The 22,792-nt window shown below is 25.4% G+C and overlaps 1 protein-coding gene across 4 annotated transcripts in view; it reads right to left on the bottom strand.

Annotated features, from left to right (window-relative positions):
* LOC122855575 (teneurin-a) overlaps positions 1-22,792 on the bottom strand; it is a 222,660-nt gene that overhangs the window by 56,987 nt on the left and 142,881 nt on the right. The gene's annotated exons all lie outside the window — the stretch shown is intronic.

The raw sequence follows: 22,792 nt of genomic DNA, 5'->3' as shown, positions 1-22,792 counted from the left end.
ATATTTAAAAAAAAATAAATAAGATGGCTAAGAAAATAGAATATAGTTTGTAGATTGTTTGGATAGACCGAGGGGTTTATAGAGAATGGAAAGTCGGAGAATTTCAAAGTTTCTTATCGATCTGTCAACACCAGTATGAAAGTTTGAATCGTTTCTCGGGCATCAGCGATATCTCCTGTAGGTTCACTCAACACTTTTCTTTTATTTTTTATTTTTTCAATTTTGATAATATACTTGTTTGCCACAAAAGCAGATTATTTATCAATTTTATATTTCAAGTAATCAGGCATTAATCAGTTGATTTTTAAAATATTTGAAATATGTATATCACTTTGTGAACAAAAAAAAAGATAAATCTTTATTAACTCAATAATTAGTCACTTTTAAACACATAATATTTGATGTAATTATTGTTGGATAGTTAAGGTGGATTGCAGTTATAGTGCGACAGAGGAAAACTCAATTTTCAGTGAGATATACCTTAGGGTATATATAAGGTAGAATAGCGACCTGGAAAGTGTCACCAACGATTAAATCGGAATTCACTGTGGTACACCGGGGTAAAATTTAATTGGGTCACGAGTATGCTCAGCAAACACGATTCAAAATCCAACACTATTTTAAAACTTTAACTCTTTTTTTATATATACACTATCCCTTTTATTATCATAAACGCACAAAATTTTTTCAAACTATTTTTTTACTACTTGTTTAAACTTTATATATCCAAGAATTTAAAAACACATTTTTTTTTACTCTTTTTTAATAATTCAAATTGCTCAAATATATATTCTAATAAAATATCACAATAATTTTTATTTTTTTTCTTTTTTAAATGAAAAACAATGTTTAATATTTGTTTTTTATTTTAATTACTCTTTAAAACTTTATATCCAAATATTAAATGAATTATTTAATTGTCAAAAAAATATATGAATTTGACAAGTCAAATTATTTGGTCAATAATTTTATTTAACAATACTAATAACAATAATTTATTGATTATTTAAATTTCGTTGTTTTTTTATTGTATTAAATTCACTAAAAAAATTTTTAATTTACTTTTTTTTTTAATTAAAAATAATAGACACTTGATGTATATTATTTTTTTTGTTGACAAGAAATTTTAAGTTGTATTATTGGGGTGCGCGCACGCTTGTGTAATGAAATGACATTCACCCCCGTTAAATGTATTTCAAAGACTGGAGGTTTAGGCGCCGCAATGCCCGGCACAAAGTGATACTGGAGCATATCCCTACCACAAACTTTATACTGCGTGCGCATCTCTTGATACTAGCATATACTATATTCGTTTTTTTCTTTCTATTTTATTTTTTTTATATTTTTTTACTACTGCTGATGTAGATCCTTCTTCTCTCGTTTCTATATTGTACTCTGTCTCACATTTACCATCCCTATTTCCTGCTCCTGTTATATCCCTTGTCGTTGGTTACCCGCTTTACTCTCTCTCGACTCCCTTATCCTTCGACACTATCAAACTTTCACACACGTTTTATCTAATATACATGCATGTATATCTATCACATTAACACATACAAAATTTTATATATACACTACAAACTAGACTCAATAATTATACTAGCAAATGTTGATGGTTTGTCTTTCTATATTTGTGTATGTATTTTTTTTTTTTAACGATTTACCTCATATTTATTTATATGCCTTAATAAACAATAAATTTTTGTTAAACTTGTTTTACCTATTACATACACAATGAGAATGACTATTAATAGTTACTTTTATTTTTTTTTTCATTTTTTTTCCATTTTTTTCTTTATAACCAATGTACACAAACCACATCGGGCATAGATAAATATATATTATCAATATAAACTTTGTGACACACTCAAACTTTTTCTAGTTTAAATAAAATGTTGAAAAAAACTTGAAGCATATACATATAAAATGATGAGAGTCATATGTCATTTATACAGTCGTAAATATTATATTTTAAATTATATACGTATGTATATTGAAATGTATATAATCTTTACATCAAATTATTCGTAATAATATTTAGAAATTTTAGATATATATATTATGTGTATATAAAATAAGTAAAAGTGTGAGGGGATAAATTGAGTTATTCTAAACTTTGTTCTATTGAGAGTTGTGTATATATATATTATTTGAAGTGTGTATAGACACTTGAATGATCGATCAAACGAGGGGTTGGTTCGACGATGAATCGACAAACTCATATACGCATAAACTTATCATGAGCATAATGTATAAATAAAATATTGCTCTCAGCGGATAGTAAAAAAGAAACAAAAGAGAGAAAAAAAAAAAAAATAATATCATCAAAAACCACTTGTAAATTACAAATTTTACTTTTGATATTATTTTTTTTCTTCAAGCGATTTATTATAACAAACACAAGTGTGTAGATTAAATTTATAATTTTTTATTTTATAAAAAATTACAGTGGTATTAAAATTCTCAAATTTTTCAATTTATTTTTTTTTTTCCAAACGAAAATTCATAGTTTATATATCGAACAATTTGATGGATAAATATAATTTGAAATTCAATTTTTTTTTAATCTGTCGACATTCGATTCAATGACGCTAAAAAAGAAAAAAAAAAAATCTTTGCTGTTTTACGAGATTTGAGACAAGAGCCAAGCAAACAAATAACGAGGGTAAAAAAAAATATATATATAGAAAAAGGTCATACAATTGAAGGAGGGTTAAAGTAGCAAGAGAAATACTTGCCAGCGTATCGCGAGAATTTTACGATCCCCAGAGAGAACCGGTAAAGCTATCGGGGTTAACTCGTGAAATACTGTACAATTTAAGAAAAAAAAAAAAAAATAAATATTTTATATTAAATATATTATTTAAATAAAAGTTGAGAAAAAAAAAAAAAATGTTATTTTTTAATATTATATTTATTTAGGATATAATTATACAATTGAATATAATGGTTAAAAAAAATATTCAAGAATGTTATGTGATCACATTAATGCAGCATCACGAATAGTCGAAAGAATTTTACTTTTCTCGGCAATATTAGTTTTGAGATGGTCTGTGTTTGTTCAACCACCGAGACAGGAACGTCTGGATGGGGGCAAACTATTCCAGGCGCGCGTCGTGCAAAAGGGAAACCTCAATAGAAATCCAACATACGAAAACGAAGAAGATGAAGAAGAAGAAGGGAATACCTATATGTATATCTATATATATTCACCTATGTAATCGTATGCACATCAAGGGCGGCAAAGTAAGCTGGCAAACGAAACGCCTTCGTATATATTCAACTCTCTCTCGTATACACATGGACTGTGTAAATGTAATATGTATATATCGCATATATATTGTACGTACAAGCCATATATTTTACTATCGCGTGGTATGCCTTTAATGTTTGACAGTGTGTGCATTCAACATGCTTTCTTGTTTGAAAATCATATACACATCGCATTCATTTTCCATTCATTTTTTAATATTTATTTTTCCTTACATAGTTACATGTATATATTATTTTTATTTTCATCAACTTGCACACAAATCAACGCCTTTTTTTTCTTTAAAATTATATAGCTTAAACTATAGGTAGTAATTTGAAATTAATTTTAATGCCGATATACAAAGATGGACTTGAAAGTTTAAGCTAGAATTCGCTGAAAGCTCAAAATGTTCAGCTAATGTTTGACAAATTTACGGGTCAGATAAGTTTTTGAAAATTAGGTCTATGTTTTTTGGCACATGGTTAAATTTCTTTGCAATAACAAATGATCGAACTTTGCGTTTTGTTGGCAGAATAATAGATGATCGAAATACAAGAAGCATGAAACCTTGGGGGTGCTTGTTTAATTAATTTTTTTTTTTTTTTTTTTCATATATTATTAGTTTTTATTGAGTTGGATAAGTTTATTTTTTTATAACTTGGCTTTTATGTTTTTATAAAAATCGTCTTCTGATGTATATTAGCGCAAAACTATTTATTCTAATACACAGTGTATATATAAAAACTTATTTTTAATTTTAATTTATTTTTGCAGATATGAATTTTAATGGGACATACCGATGACTTCATTTGAATATTTCCATCATCAACTGCAGTAAAGGTAAGTTTTGTAATTTTTTAAAAACTATTTTATTTCAATTTTCATAAAAACAAGATCTTTTGTATCGTTTGAAGTATTTCCGTTAAAATTTTCCAAGTTATTTGAAACTGACATGAATTTCCACCTGAGAAATTCAATTTTCATATACATAATTTATTTATTTATTTTTTAAATAAATAAAAAACTCTAAATTACTTTGTATTATTTCAAGATCATTTTAATTATTCATTATGTTTACTATTGGATAATGTTTTCCGTCATCCAAACAAACAAATATATATATAATGATTTAGTATTCCCATGAAATACATTTAAGAATAAAAGAAAAAACAAATAAAATGAATAAAAACAAAAAAGTTAGTTTATTTAAGTCTACACTCTTATAGTAGTTGTACAGACGCGCAACGTTTACCCTTTTAGAAAGTAGATAGCTCTCGTGTGCTTGGGGTTTTATTTCTCATACCCTCATTGTATCCAACACAATGTAGGAATGAGAAAATAGTAAGGGTAAGAGTTAGAGATTTCTCTATACTGCCATTCTTCTTGCAGACCTGAATAACCGGCGTCCGGAACTCTTCCAAAACCTCCGTTAACATGCTGCGGAAAATTTGTGGTGCGCTATCCCCGCTTTCTTTGATGTTGACTAAACAGAAAAGCGTGGCTCGTGGTTGGGGACCTTACTTTTACTCGCTTGTTTCAGATAGGCAAAATTGTTACAAAATAATATATACTCCACAATAATTATCTTTAAAAAAAAACCGTGAACTTGCATTGCTTCAAGATAACTTTATATAATTTAAAAAATAAATTTGCAAAATAAATGTCAATGATCATTAAATCAATTTTCAAATATTTATAAATACAGTTGACAATTTTTTTCTTATTTTATTTATAATCCAATGTCTCTCAGAGAGTATATATTTGTATTCGTTTTTCTTTAACAAATGGTTATTTAATAATAAGGGTGTGTAAAAGAATAAAAAAATAAAAATATTCAAAGTTTACTCTTGAGAAAATAATGAGTATAATATTATTTTTTTATTAATTCTTTTGTGAACCAAGGAAAATTTCCTGAATACAAACCAATGGATCGTTAAACAATGCAGACTATCATAGTATCAAGTTTCTCAATTACGAATAAATACGATATTTAATTTGTTTTGCATCAATTTCCACGTATTATATAAAGTCTGCAAAGTAGTTTGTTATTTTGTAGATTTATTTATTTTTTCATTTTTCTTTTGTTTTTTTTTTTTTCTTCTTTGCATTGATAAAAGACGCTAGGAAAAATGAGACGGTGTGATTGTTATGTTTTCAATTGTTAATGAATTCTGAAATAGAGGGTCCTTCTATATAAAATATCATATTATCTCCGAATAATAATACTAATAATAATAATAACAAAGTATAATTAATTTTATTAAAAAATATTTAAAAATAAACTGTTAGCTCGTTAAATACAATTGGCAATTTAATTATAAATAATGAAACAATAATAGATGAATTTATAAAGTTTTCGCAACTAAAATAATAATAATCTCTTGTACTTGTTTAATGAAGAATTCATGTGTATATAGATGTATATATCCAAAATCTCTTTGAGTAAATACAAACATATATATTTGTATAACAAAAAAAAAAAAAAAATAAAAAGACAAATTCACATATACACAAGTAAAACTAAACCATTGGTCTCGCGTAGCAAACAATTTTCGAGACTGATGTGTATATAGTTGCGTGTTATATTCGCGAAACTTGCGTCGACTTATAGCAAATAAAGCTCCACTTGCTGGGGTTTGTTTGAAACATCGTGTAAACGTTGGTTATTTAACTAAGTCGATGGAATGAGTTACACGCTCGACAAATGTTAGTTACATATATATATATTTAGTACATATATATACAGTAGGCAGTGTGTTGGAATCAAGAAAATTCTCACTGTCGATTTTATTATTATTATTATTATTATTTCATCTTTTGTACTTTGTTTAAATGTATATATAAATGGGAAAAAAAAACATGAAGAGCATGTAGAAAACCACAGAGAAATTAAGCACATGTAGAAAATCCTGAATTCAACTTTCAGACAATTTTAAATTATTACATTTTTCTTAATTAAAAAAATGGATAAGAATATTAAAATTTGTGGTTTTTATTTTATGTTTATGTATTTTTTTTTATTTTTTTTTCATTTGATCAAGTTTTGGTGACAAATAGAATGTGTTTGCCAACGGCCCTATATAAAAATGATAAAATAAAAGCAATATAAAAAGTCATCAGTGACTCATCACGCACATAAGGTGTAATTTTATTTTACTGTACCGAAGATATATGAACAATAAAAGTCGGAACATTGTTTCATTAATTAATTTATCAGTATACATATATGTATGAGTGCCAAAATAATGTATAAATATATTTTTAAAAGATGAAAAAATATATAAAATTTATATTTCATTGAAATAAAAAAATAATAAATATATTTTTATGAATATAAATTTAAAAGTTCAATATTGATATTTTTAATTTAAAAAATATAATAAATTATTATTATATATTATTAATTTATTTAGGTATATAAAAATGTATTGATTATTTTTTTTTTTTTTTTTTTTCGTTACACTGGATATTTGATATTTGCTCATATCGAGTTAACTGGTCTTGTCATTTTCTCGAATTAAAAATCGAGGGAAGTTGAAAATAATAAAATATAATTGTTTGAGGGTTTATAGCATCGATTCCACGTGCCACTGTATATGTGTGAGTAAATTTTTTTTTTAGTATAAAAATACTATGTCTGCTTCGGAAAGGAGGAATGAGAATAAAATAGAAAAAAAAATAAATTAAAAATTAAATTAAAATAATAATAATACACAGATAATTTAAAAATTTATTGGAATGAATTTCATTGTCTTTTATATATAACAAGACTTGTTTTAATTTTTAAAAACTGACTATAATTTTTATGTATTATAAGCCAACAATGAATTTAAGGGATTACCACCACCAATCAAAAACGCAGATAGAGCCTTGAAATTTTTTGAGCAGATTAATGAAATAATAATACATACGCTCAAATTTTTTGATAATTTTCTTGTAGCTAATTACTTAGTAATTAATTAAAATAGATATTTTTTTAAAAATATAATAAGTTCTATTGATATTTTAATTTTTTAGTTTTAAAAATTGTTATTCATTTTATGGAAAACCAGATAGCTTTTTCAAAACTGATAGATAGATAGAGGAAACAATAAGGAAAAGTTTTGATATAAAATTATTAATAGGGTTTTTAGATTTTGAATAATAAATAAAATAAATTTTTTGTCTTTGTTAAATAATCAAGTTGAAATGAAAAAAAATTTTAAATTTTATAATCATTCACTTATATAAATATTATTATGTTTTTAAATTTTAATACGAAAGAGGTCTCTATTATATGCAACAATGAATTTAACACACAAATTTCTCGAGACTTGAAAAATATAAATAATATTCAACTGTATTTATACACGCATGGTTGTAAAATAAAATGAAAAAAAAAAATAAAAAAATCATAGCCACATATTTTTCCGAGTTCTTTTTAATGTTATTATTATTATTTTATTATTATTTTTTTTTACGAGTGTGGTGAAATGGTTATGCGTTAACAGTCCCATTTATTTAATTTTCTATGAAGAATGACTGTACCTTTTATTTTCCGAGAATAAACGTGTGACATTTTTTTCTGGGTTTCATAGGGCATGGTAATAAAAAATATTATTGTTCTCATCAACACTTACACAACCTCTTATCATAAAAAAAAAAAAAAAAATGTAATAATAATATTAATAAAAAGAGAGTTTATTTTCGATAATCAATTTTGTAAAAATAGGGAGAGACAATTATATGTAATACAATAAAATGGTTATAAAATAAATTAATTTTATAATGCACATATTAAAATTATTCTTATTACATTGTTTTGATTAATCCATTGACTTTGTAATTTGAAAATAATGAAAATTATTATGGAATATATAAAAGATGATCTAATAATATATGATAATATAATTTCACGTCGATATTTTTTTTTGTCTTTATGTTTGAGGGGTGACACACTTGAAAAAAAAAAAATCATATGAATGTATATTAAAATTGACCGACAGAAGGTGAATAGATGAGAATTTGTGAGATTTTCAGGGGTTCAATAAAAATATATATATATATAACATCAAACAATCTACCCCACACGTCTTTTGTCTTCATATATAAGATCAACGCATTTTCAATTTATATCATTTATATCACCAAATGGTCTTCTTATTATTATTTTTTTTTCTATTTCTTCATTTTGTTTTTTTTTTTTTTTATATTTACTTTCATTCCATCATTTTTTAAAACGGTATAAATTTGTTACTTGCAATGATTTAATAATTACATTTCCGAGATAAAGCCAACTGTACTTTTTCTTGCAGTAAACGTATATCCAAGAACTAGACGAGAAACTGTCTGAATAATTTCATATATTAATTTAGCAACTTTTATTTTATTTTTTTCAATTTATCACCTGAAAAATAAGTAACGTAATGAAGAAAAAAAAATTATAAGACGCAAACCAGACACATTGATAAATCGTATCAATGCAAAAAATATTATTTTTTTTTAAATATTTACTTTTTTATAAATGCCTGAAATGGTTAAATAAAAAAATAATAAAAAATTAGAAAATAATAATAATAACTGATTGAATGCATGAAAATAATAAAAAAATAGAATTCATATCAGAGTGAGAGCAAGAGCACGAAAGAGTGACAGAAAATATGTATATAAAGAGTTAGAGGATTTTGGTAAATGGGATGGCTGCATTGAGGGTTTCCTTTCTGTGGGGAAAATACAAAATGGACGCGTCTATATAACGTCAGAGTTAAAGGGGAATTTGATGTAGGTGTAGTGGCTATATTCATGCATGTATTTGTGGGTCGCGAGAGGAGAAATATTCTGGCTGTGGATCGATGCGTCCATCCCTATCCCATACACATACATATTTATTTCTACAGGTTGAATTTGAAATACACATAAGAATAAATAGAAATAAAAATAAACATCATGGGTGCGTTGTACGAGAATGTGATCCCATATGTTTGGCTATGTATAGACATACTGCAAAAATGACTCGTTCAATTGTTCAACAATAGAATAAAAATTTTAAAATATATATATAGTATTCGATTGTGTGCTGTTGCGAGAAATACAATGGAATGACCACTATTCATTGATGTATCAGGCTGTAAAATGTCCTCAATACTGAAAAAAGCAAATTGCCTCAAATGAAAATGTATTGAAGCGCATTCTTGACAGCATTAAATTATCACACTTTCATGTCACTATGACATGTGTCGAACACATGGTCAAAATAAAAAAAATACTGTAGAAATTTGCAGACTATTTGGCCCTCAGGTAGTAATTTTTTTATTTTATTTTTTTAATTCAGGAGAAAATAATATACCTGCATGCAACTTTTTTTTTTTTTTTTATCCTTCTAAATCACTTGAAGGGAACTTTTTTTTTTTTTTTAATTTTGTTTTTTTATTATTATTTATGGGACAAACAAATTGACATAAAAAAAAGAAAAAAGAATTTGCCATTTATTGATATTGAATGCATCAAAATTAAATTTTATTAAAAAAATGTTTTTGAAAAAATAGAAAGAATAAATTAAACAAGGTTACAGAATACAGAGATGGATTTAAAATTTTTTTTAACGAGGATGTTTGTATATATGTGTTGATTACTCATCACACTTATTGTTTGAATGAGTGTTTGTGAATATATATATAGGATAAAACAGACAAGGGAAAAAAACCATCACACAAAATTCTGAACACTTTTGCACACACTCGGTGGATGGGAGATAAAGCTAATGGGATTTTATCGGATCTGGACGAGCAAGGGTGTGCAATATATTTTCCTACATATAACATTGTATATAAAAATAGTTAATATATTTTATATAAAAATAATGAAAAAAAAAAATCACAAAATAATTTTGCAATCTAAGAAATATTATTACTGACCCAAAAAATATATAAATATATTTTTTAATTACTCTTTTTTATAAAAGCATTAAATTTTTTATATTTTAAAAAGAATTTTTTTTTTTTTTTTCATTGTTAATATTAGTATGAAAAATAATAATGAAAAAAAAAAATATCTCATTTTGCACTATCTATTTATCTATGCATTCGTTGACTATTTTTTTGTTTTAATTTTTTTGCTTTGAATGCGTTAATCCCAAGCTCGTTAACTTGAGTTGTTTGGCCGTTATTTAATTTTCTACATGAATGATATTTCTGTAAATAAGTTAAAAAAAAATATAATACGATTGTGTTGTCCTTTTTTCTTTAAAAATATTTAACTAATTAAACAAAATTAAAGAATTGTTAATTTGTGTTTAGTTATTGTTTAAATAAGCAAAAAAGAAAGAAAATAGTTGAAATATTCTTCAAGTACAGTGAGTTGAATAATTCAAGTGTAATGCAATAAAAATTTGGAAAAAAAAGTATTCACGTCAGTTTTGTAGACAAATGTCTAACACATAATGACAACATCTGGAGAAAAAAAAAAAAAATATAACATTGAAAAGGCTTCAACTCAATGAACAGTCACGTATTTTTCTGTAACAAATTGACCGTTATTTCCTCTGTTGGGCTTCCGACCTTTCTCAATAAATTTTGAACCATGACATTCTCAGTAGGCCTTTCTGGTCACTAATTCACTCATCTTATTATATTTGCTATCATATTCAAATTTTTTTTTCTTTTTAAACTTTAAAAGAAAGATGATTCACACGTGTATGCTTGCCACGTCATGCTTAACAAAAATGTTTTTTATTTTTAATCTAAACAAAGTGTGATACACCTTTAGTTTAAAATTTACCTGAGTTAAATTCATTCATCTAGAAAACCTTTGATCAATTTATTCAGTTGTATGGCTTCCTGTTTGTACTGTATATTATTGCGCGAGGGAAGTAGAGGTGGTGACCAATGTGGTAGGGGATCATTGTATTTAGTTGCAAGATACCACCCGCGGATTACTCGCATCAGGGTGCCGCCTTGAGATGACATACACATTACAAATACGTATACACAACTATATTATTATATATAATATACACTGTTGACATATTCAGATTGTGCTTTCATGTTAAAAAAAATATCTCTGATAATTTTTTTTAATATTGCAAAAAATATATTTAACATTTGTTTTCTTGTCGTGCTATTGTTTTTTTAGTTTTTATTCTTGTAAAAAACAGCATGGTACCTTGAATTATCAGATAATTTATCACATATGCCATTTGAATTTAAAAATAACAATATCAACATGCAACTATGCAAGTTATTATCAACAAATCATTTAAACATATGCCAATAAATTAATCCAAAAAAAAAAAATCAAAAATATGTCACAATAAATTTATTATAAAATTTAATTCAACTGACATTTTGAAATTTTAAATAATCATACTGTCAAATTGTTAAATTGAATTTTCATTATTTTTTATATTTTATATTTTCATTGAGGATTATAAATATTACTTTTTATGTCAATCTATATAATATTATTCTTATTCCCTCTTGGCTTAAGCTACCTATATGATATTTATTCTATATTCATATTATTTTTTTTTTTCGATTATAAAGATTGAAAAAGCAAAGCCCTATATATATATTTATTTATACATATATATGGTTATGTGGATGGATTCTCTTGTTGCAGCATAGTGTGGCCCCCTTTAAAAACTTTTTTATATATTTTCAGCAACATCAAACGCTCACATGGTGGATTACAGTCGCACAAATCTAAACCCCATATATATAGTAACAGAGTGAAACCTTGTCATATTCCTTTGGCTGTATGTTATTCATATATATGACAACAACTACCCCTTTGGTGCATGTCGTTCTTGTGCACATGTCATTCCCCATGAACTGTATGAATATATAGGCGCAGAGCTTTGCTTTGCTTTGCTTTGCCTTGCTTGCAACCCTATATACATACCTCCAAGATATTATATGTACATATCATAAAGAGTATATGAACCAAGAGTATTGGTGAGAGAATAAGCGAATGAGAATTTGGCGAAATATAGAGACTCGCTTTTACTGTTGTTTATGTCTACCACACGCGGCGGCGGCCTCTTGAACAAAATATCTAGGAAAATATACGTATAAATCGAAACTATGGGCGGTCCCCCTTGACAACATGTCAAATACCAGTGATATACCTGGTGAATTTTGTTGCCAGTCAAACGGTCAATTTACGCGTGTATATATTTATCAAAAATGTATTTTGTTTGATTTTTTTTTTAATTACGAGCACATTGGCGCGCTACGCGCGCCTGTATCTATACCTTCTAAAAAGTTCATTTTTCATTGATTTTATAAACACAAGTATTATCATAAAAAAAAAAAAAAGAATGAATAAATTGACGGAAAATTTTTTAAATTTATTTATTTACACGTAAATCACACATAATTCCACGTAATTTTTAGTCTAATAACATCAAGATTGAATGTTTACTGAAGAAGTTGTGCTAGCTTAATACGTCAATTTTTTAAAAAAATGTGAAAAATAAAAAAAAAATTTTCTTTCGAATTTATTCCTTCGCACATAAAAAACACATAATTCGCACAGAATTTTGAGCCCAAGTGCATTGAGATCCGATGATTATTAGGAAAGTTGTGCTAGCTTAATATGTGAATTTTTTAAAAAAATAAAAAAAATAAAAAAAAATTTTTTTTCACATTTATTCTTCCACACATAAAAAACACATAATTCGCACAAAATTTTAAGCCCAATTGCATCAAGACTTAATGATTATTAAAAAAGTTGTGCTAGCTTAATATTTGAATTTTTAAAAAAAATGTAAAAAATAAAAAAAAAATTTTCTTTCAAATTTATTTCTTCACACATAAAAAACACATAATTCGCACAAAATTTCAAGCCCAATTGCATCGAGTTCCGATGATTATTAAAAAAGTTGTGCTAGCTTAATATGTCAATTTTAAAAAAAATATAGAAAATATGTAAAAAATAGAAAAAAAATTTTCTTTTAAATTTATTTCTTCACACATAAAAAACACATAATTCGCACAAAATTTCAAGCCCAATTGCATCGAGTTCCGATGAATATTGAAAAAGTTGTGCTAGCTTAATATGTCAATTTTTAAAAAAAATATAAAAAATATTTAGAAAAATTTTGTTTTTGAATTATTCCTTCACACATAAAAAACACATAATTCGCACAAAATTTCAAGCCCAACTGCATCGAGTTCCGATGATTATTGAGAAAGTTGTGCTAGCTTAATATGTCAATTTTAAAAAAAATATAGAAAATATGTAAAAAATAAAAAAAACAATTTTCTTTCAAATTTATTTCTTCACACATAAAAAACACATAATTCGCACAAAATTTTAAGCCCAATTGCATCGAGATCCGATGATTATTAAAAAAGTTGTGCTAGCTTAATATGTCAATTTTTTTAAAAAAAATAGAAAAAATAAAAAAAAATTTTTTTTAAATTTATTTCTTCACACATAAAAAACACATAATTTGCACAGAATTTCGAGCCTAATTGCATCGAGATCCGATGAATATTGTAAAAGTTGTGCTAGCTTAATATGTCAATTTTAAAAAAAAATATAAAAAATATTTAGAAAATTTTGTTTTTGAATTATTCCTTCACACATAAAAATCACATAATTCGCACAAAATTTTTTGGTATTCAATTGCATCGAGATCCGATGATTATTAAAAAAGTTGTGCTAGCTTAATATGTCAATTTTTAAAAAAAAAATAGAAAATATTTAAAAAAATTTTCTTTCAAATGTATTTCTTCACACATAAAAAACACATAATTCGCACAAAATTTCAAGCCCAATTGCATCGAGATCCGATGAATATTGAAAAAGTAGTGCTAGCTTAATATGTCAATTTTAAAAAAAAATATAAAAAATATTTAGAAAAATTTTGTTTTTGAATTATTTCTTCACACATAAAAAACACATAATTCGCACAAAATTTTAAGTCCAATTGCATCAAGATCCGATGATTATTGAAAAAGTTGTGCTAGTTTAATATTTGAATTTTTTAAAAAATTTTTTAAATTTATTTCTTCACATAAAAAACATAATTCGCGCAAAATTTTGAGCCCAAGTGCATTTAGATCCGATGATTATTGAGAAAGTTGTGCTAGCTTAGTTTGTCAATTTTAAAAAAAAAATTTTGTTTACTCGCTCTTTTTTTTTTTGTTTTTTCGTTGCTAACGAAATAAATAAACAAATAATAGAAAAAGGCAAACAGAAAGAAATTCGTATGAGAGTAAGTGAGAAAAAAACAATGACCAATCAAATGTCCGGAAGACCGATGATGTTTGTCCTTTTTATATTAGGAATATAATTTATATTTGATGTTGAAATGAAAAAATTTTATACTTAGTATTTTTGATATTTAAAAAATATTAAAATACAAATGTTAATTGCTTTGATTAATGGACAAAAATGAATAAAATAGTTTCGAGGTATTAAGTATGAATGGAACACGAAAGAGTGTACAAAAAAAAAAAAAATAGTTGTGCCAAGATTGTGCCAAAGTTAAAAGACGTAATATTTTCTTTGATAGTTTAAATTAAGCCCAGAAAGAAAAAACACAAAATGGAAAAAAATAAAAGTGTTTATTATTCTTTTAGGCTACAACTAAAGATATATATATTTTTTTTTATTCATCTTGAATTTACTCTAGAAGGCACTCAATTCTCTTTGAGCCAACACGTATTTTTCACGTAAAATTAATCCTTCTTTTTAAAAGTATTCTTTCATTTTTATTTATAATTTTTTTTTCTCAACAAAAAAAAGAAAAAACATTTTATTCATTAAATTATTATTGTCTTTTAAATTTTTAAAATCTAAAAAATATAAAAATTTTAACATCGCTCATACTCAAAAAGAGAAAAAAAATGATAAAAAAAGCTCAGTAAAGAAGAAAAAAAAAAAGGAAAATTCAAACAAGTACTCTAATTAACATTCTAGATTTTACCAGCCGCAAAAGTAGGATTTTCAAAAAGTCGAGATGAAAGAATTTCCGTAATCATCATAATAAAAAAAAAAACTATCTAAATGCATTCATGCACATGAGCTCCACTTGTCATCAACGCCTCGGGTGCTTTATACATTCGAGGTGTTATATGAAGCACTTTTATATGCCACTTGAAAATAATATATATTTCTTTTTTTTCAACTTTCTTTTCCGGAAAAAACATTATACCTGAGACATACAGATATATAAGTTTTGTAACAAGTTATTTCTAAGCATAATCCAATTATTACTGTTGCTCGCAAACAGCCACTTGTTTCATACATATATACAAGTTAAAAATATATTTTTTGGTGCAACATATGTGTGAGTTTGTGGTTGCAACCCTCGATACATTATTCACAAATACACCCTTAATTTTGAACCCCTTGATTTTAGCTTTTTCTTCTCCTCGTTTTTATTTTATTTTTTATTTTTACCCTCAAAGCAATTTTTGACTGGATAAAAGTAATACTACTGCTATTAACATTTTTCAAAACTTGCTATGTCGGAGTGCCTTTTTTTTTCACTCCTAACCAGATTGAGCAATGTGACATGAAAAGAAAAGGCGGGACAGGCTCGTGAATTCTTTGTGGAATATCGAGCAGAGAAAATGGATAGTGTTTTTCAATAAATTTTTACTATACGTGTATCAAATCGACTTTAATACATGAAGAATAATTATTGTATACATTATTTTCATGTAGTACATTTTTAACGCACACTAAATGTCCCATGAAATTAATGTACTGGAAGCTATAGCTTTTTTTTTTTTGTTTGAAATAATGCTATTAAAATAAATTTCTATGATTCTGCGCAGCCTTATAATATGTATATAGATATGATTTATTTTATTTTTTTTTCTTTCACTTTGGTATTTATATACCGGAAAATAAAGTAAAAAAAAAAAAAGGATAAATTTCATTTGCGGTATGGCGGATTTAAAATCATACCCTTCTCGCATAGTCACGAATAAAACCGCAGACTTTTGGAAATCGATTTTCCATGTGGTTTCTCACAGGCGGTTTTAGCACGTCACGCGGAAATGAAAAACAAATGAGCATGTGATGAAACAGGTGGAAATGAACCAACCAGAAAGATGACGAGATACTATTATGATATATGAAAAAAAAAAAAATGAAAAAAAAATGTAAATTTTTGTTGAGAATTTAAAGTCATGCAGGCGAAAAAACGACTTTTGGACATCAGATTGAAATAATTTGTCGTACAAATTTATATAAATGTTTTATTAATTGAATCGCACCTTGATTTAACACGCAAAGTTGTCACGATAATCAAGAGATTATTTAATTTTTTATTTTTCATTACGCTAATACTAAATAATGCAACCGCAACTGACCGAGTTGCCTTTTTTTATATAATGATTTTTATAAATAAAAAATAAAAATTCACAAACACTATATACACATATTGACGCGTAAATTATAATTATTATTTTATCAATATTAATACAATAACGTTCAATTTTTAATTAATAAATTTTACAATATTCTGGTATCTGTTTATAATTAAATTTTTTTAATAAATATAAATTTAATAAATAAATAAAAAAACAATCAATGTCGCAAACTTTTAAAAAATTTTAATATTAGTTTTAACAAATTAAATTTTGATATTTATCAATAAAATTATGAAATATTTGATGAAAAATTAATATACCATACAATGTCGACATTTTATTATTCATTATTATTGAAAGTATAGAGCGACGATAATAATAATTCTTGAAAAGTCGTCAGCTTCCAGTAAAATTCATTTAAACTTTTTGTTTTTAATTTAAATTTTTATTTTTCAACAAAAAAAAAAGCAACTAAATTTTTATTTTAAATCAAAGTAAATATATGTTATTTTTATGGTTTATAATATTGTCAATTAGTAATTTATTTTAATTAAAAATATAATGAAATAAAATACAAACAAAAATACAGCTAACGTTTATTGTATATGAAAATTTATTTTTTTTAAATTTTTTTTTTGTTTTTGCTTTTTTTTTTTTGTACTGATATCTCATATCATGTTTCTACAAAATAGAAAATATTTTATTTTTGATTAAAGCTCAAGCTATACATTATATATACACGTGATTGTGCCTGATAAAATTTTTAACGAGCTGTCAAAATGGATTACCGGTCTGTTTGCCATTAAAAAAAATAATTTCATTTTATATCTTTTGAGATAAAATGAAAATAATAAAAAATTATAGTCTACTGTCATAACTTTTGATTATTTGTTTTATTTTGTTATATCACTGTACAATCTGAATAATTTGTTTTTTATTTTTTTTTATTATTATAATAATACCAATAACCATTGCAAAAAAATAAAATAAATAAAAAAATTGTTATATATATTTTAGAAAATGTGCACTGGGTATAAGATCTCGTATCTTTAACCAGAATATCTGTTGGCACTTGGATAGTCTCGTTTTCTCGCCTTATGTGCCATGAAAATAAAACGACAAAGTAGAAACTGTATCCTACTATGTATTTTTCACGCGGAAGTGTAAAATTTATTGGTCTCTTTTTCATCTATAGATTCCCTTTGGTTCCTCCCAGTACAGCCAAGACTCTCATACAGATAATACCTTATGAATTTTAAAAAATATATATACACGATGAAATTTTATTACATTCGGTCAGAATTTTATACAATAAACTATTTCAAATAAAAAAAATAATTTATTTTATATTTTGAGTGTAGAAATTTTGAGCTTTATTATTATAAAAAAAGACATCAGTTAGATGAAAATTATTAAAATCGAAAAAGTATTATATATAAAAAAGTGTTGAAATATTTATTAGTGATTTATGAAAAATATGTTTGACTGTAAAAAAAAAAATGTCATAGTGCAGAAAACAAGACAGATGTATACAACAGGCGTTGAGTTTCAAATTACTCAAAAACTGATATTTTTAAAAAACATACTTCCTTTGGTTTTAATAAATGAATCTTTTGTATCGCCGTTTGAAGTATTTCCTGTCAAACTGTCAAGTCATTTGAGCTCAGTGTTTAGTTGGCAGAATAATAAATCATTGAATTACAAGAAGCATGGGCTGCACTTGTTTAATTAATTTCTTTTTATATATTTTTTTTATTTTTTTACTTTTTATATAAAAAATCAAAATAATAAAACTTATTATTGTTAAAAATATTTGTTACAGATTAAATGAGACAGCAGGACAAGCTGATGACATTAATCTCTAATTTTCATCATCATCAACTTCAAAAACGGTGAGCTTTCCAAATTTTTCCATCTACATTATTTTAATTTTCAGAAAACCAAACTCTTTCATATATCGTTCAAAGTATTACAATTTAAATTTACAATTGTTTCAAGTTAATTAAATTTTTTTTTTTTTCGTTTTATAAATTCCATCATCTACTTTTTGATTGGACCAAATTCTTTTGTATATCAAACTGACATTAATTCTCATCTCGGTCTCGTATAGTATTAAAAAATGAAAATCAAAAAAATAATTATTCATTTTCATTGACCTAGTCTTATATTAGTAAAACGAAAAAAAAAAAAAAATACATAATTAATGAAAAATATAAAAATAAATAAATAAATGTATTTTAAAAGAAAAGACAGGTAGTTTTTGCAACCTTTGTGGGCGGGTAATTCGTCTTTGAAAGTAGTTGTCGTGTACAGAGAGTAACAAACACGCTTGGGCCATGATCCTGAGCTTCATGAAACGAAGACCTTCTCTTTGGTTATAGTGGTCGTGCATACTTGGATCTGTGAATACTCATACATCGCTAGTGTGTGTATTATAAAGTATATATACACACTTGTGTGAACTTGGTATACCTGTTAGTTGCCGCCTTTCAACTACCACTAACCCTCTCTTTAACTGTACCACCCTCTTTTGCCAGTCCAACACATCCTGTTACTCAGTGAACCACTCGGAAAGTCACCCTTCGTCAAAGAGACGAATGAAGACGCTAATTACAGAGTGGCTACTTTCTGTTAGTATGTCTGCTTGTTCGCATATATATATTTATTTATTAATGTGTGTATGTGTGATGGTATAGCCAAGAAGTAGTCAATGTGTAAATTAAAGCACAGTTGAAAGCTACAAAAAAAATAATTGACAATAAAAATAAAATTTTAATTGTTTAAATCAGTGAGATTTAAATGAACGAGTGGCTTATCATCTTGATGGACAACTCTTTTATTTATTTTATTAAATACAGAGAGATTTGATCAAAGAAATTCGTTATTCTATTTTACTATATTTAAGGGTGATTTTAATAATTGAAGCTGCAAAGTAACATACTGAAAATTTTCTGTGTCTCTCTAATAATATATAAGTTAGCTACAGAATAGATTTATTTTAATCCAATTGAGTCGTTAAATTGATTTTATAAAATTTTAAAAGTAATTAAAAATTAATTTGTGCTTCATGATAAAAAAGGACTTGATATTTACTGGAGCACAAGTATAAAATATATCTATATATTTTAGTCAATAAAAAAAAGGTAAAAGAATGATATCAATATATACTGAGAATAAAAGAAACCATAAAAAATAATAAAAGAAACCATAAAAAAATAAACACAGCTAAATCATCATTCATCAGTGAATGCATAATATTGTCTCAATGAAACCACCACGATTGCTTTTCAGCTATATATATATATTCAACAAAGAGAAAAAATAGAAAAACTCTTTTATCTATGATTTCAGTTATTCGATTCCCTCCAAGCGAGAGACCTCTTTTCACTCTCTGAATATTATATAGATTTTACATTTCGGTCATTGACAACACATCAGCATCATCAATATTTCTTTTTTTTTTTTTTTTTTTTCATTTCAATAACATCAAAAAATCTATCGACAAAACTATCTATCAATACTTTATTTATATTTTTTTTATTTTTAAGATTACTCAACAATATTTTTGCATCGATATTTTTTATATATTTTACAAAAAAAATATTTCTTTTGATGAAAAAATCATTTAAATTTTAATAATATCAAATCATGACTTAAAAAAAATAAAATTAAAAATAAAAACATAATTTTATTTGAAAAATAAATAAATAAATATTTAAAATAATTTTTTAAAATATTTTTTATATAGCTTGAATACACACAACGTGATTACTTTACTTTATATTATTTCAGGAAGCCTTCAAAAGTTTTCAAAAGTTTATATATAAATTGCTTTCCATAGAAATTCAGTTGATGTTTAAGTATACGTGTGTGTGTGTATGAGTGGTATTGTTATAAAATAAATAACAAGAAATAAAATAAAAAATGGAAAATTAACTAAGATTGTTAATGACCAGCATGTATGTATTTATTAAATTATAAATGATATATATAAGTTTTGAATTAAACTTGTGAAATGGCCAGAAGCGAATCAACTTTGGCAGCTGATGATTCATCAGCATGTTAATATTATCTACATATAGCTTGGCAAGTATCAACAAGATTTGTACTTGATTGCCATATCAAAATGGTATTTCAACATTAAACAATGTTATGATTATTACTCATACAGTTCTGAATGATGCTTCTTGATTACTTTGATCACAAGTTATAGACATAATCATTTATTCACTTGAAATACTTGTTATATATATAAAATCACTCTTATGAATTGCCTATCTTGTCATTTTTGCAAATTATCTATTTATTTCTTTTTTTGATAGTCATATTATTATATTATTATTTTTTCTTTTTATTATTATTAACGGTAATAATAAAAATAAAAATTCATGGTATTTGACATGAAAACACGCAAAGAGAAACATTGCTATGACTATCTTTAATGTATATTTTTAACTTGGCATATTATAATGAGTACACAGAGTTGCTGATGATGCCTTTGATCAAGCAACAGTACAAAAATATATACGGAAAGATAATATCGAACTTCACTGATATGATATGCCGTGACGCTCACGAATATTGTAGAGGGAAAGTAAAATTGAAGGGACGCACCCTGTCAGATCAACTACCCTTCTTCCTTTTTTTTTTTTTTTTATTTTTTTTATGTTACTTTCTTTCTTATATATTTTCTTTTTTTTTTTTTTTTTTCTTTACCTTTTTCTTTGCTTTATACTGACGTGAAGAAAATATATAAAATGAGGGAGTTGCCAGAGATGAAGCCAAGAAACTGAGAGAAAAAGTTGAAAATTAAAATTTAAAAAAAAAAAGAGCTTCTTTATGGCTTTTAATTCATATCAAAATGAAAAACATACGAATATTATTATAATCATCAAGTTTAAATTTTTTATAAAAGTTGTTTACAATATATAATTGAATTTGATTGAAAGTTTTTTTTTTTTTTTTCGTTGGTTATTGCGTTTACCGGATAAACAAATCAACTGACATTGATGTATATATATATTTACAAAGAAATTCACAATTTTAAATTTTTAAATTGGCCTCAATACTTTGACGTAAATCCGGTAAATCTATTCGACGACCGAATGGGTCAGTATAGAAAAACTTTTTTAAAGGTAAAAGTTAAAATCTGAGAAAACCCAATTTTGTGGACTTGAAATTGATAAAAAAAAAAAAAAAAAAAAAAAACAAAAAATAGAAATAGGAGTATTTCCAAAGGGCCACATCTAAAAAATCAACTTACATGTATTGAAAAAGTAGAAAAATAATATACATATAAATAACACAACATCGACCCAGTTAAATATATATAACAAATATTCAAACTGATGATAAGTATCAAGCAATATCATTCAGTTGAAAAAATATTCCATCCATCCTTTCAAAAAAAAAAATAATACATATATTTGAATTACATATTAAAAAATATATTTGATAAAATCTTGTTAACTCATTACTCGACAGTGATGTGATCTACTCAATATTCTGAAAAAGACATATCGATCAATGTCTCAACTGATTTTATTTTATTTTATTTCATATAAAACTACCTCCCACACATTTAAATAATACTTGTTTTTATTTATTTTTATTTTATTTATCTTGACTAGTTTGAGAGAATAAGAGAAAGAGAGAAATTCACGGGTGCGTATAGATATAACTGGATTTTAGTTCCCATGAGTGATTGTACCGTTGAGATATATACACAGTGGGTTTATTTGGATTGGTTCACGTGCCCTCTGGCAGGCGTTGAATCGAAAGAAAAGGGTGCTATGTAATTTTGTGAATTGGGGAAAAAAACCTGTCATTGGCACGTGCTTGAATATAAGCCTAGTCTTTCAATGGATATATATTTTTTTTAATTCTATTTCGTACTCTTGGAATTTACTTGATTCAATCAGTCTGCACATAATTTTTGGAAATCTTTGTAAATAAATATTTTATACAGTAATTTTAAAAAAAATAATTATCATCATTTTATAATTGTATAAATAAATTATTTATTTTATATTATGTTATATATGTTATGAGTAAAAATTATTCTCTAGTGACAACCGCTAAAAAAAAAAAAAATAATAATTTAATGACATATAAATATTGTAAATTTATTTGTACAAGATTTGAAGTGGAATGATGCTTGGACACATTTGTACCCGTCAAACTCAGTGTTGAGTAAACTTTCACCAACTTTTCAAACCTGTTAAAAACG

The sequence above is a fragment of the Aphidius gifuensis genome, linkage group LG4, assembly GCF_014905175.1.
Source record: "Aphidius gifuensis isolate YNYX2018 linkage group LG4, ASM1490517v1, whole genome shotgun sequence".
Classification (NCBI taxonomy): domain Eukaryota; kingdom Metazoa; phylum Arthropoda; class Insecta; order Hymenoptera; family Braconidae; genus Aphidius; species Aphidius gifuensis.
The sequence above is the reverse complement of the archived record's forward strand: the minus strand, read 5'-3'. Positions and strand labels throughout refer to the sequence as shown.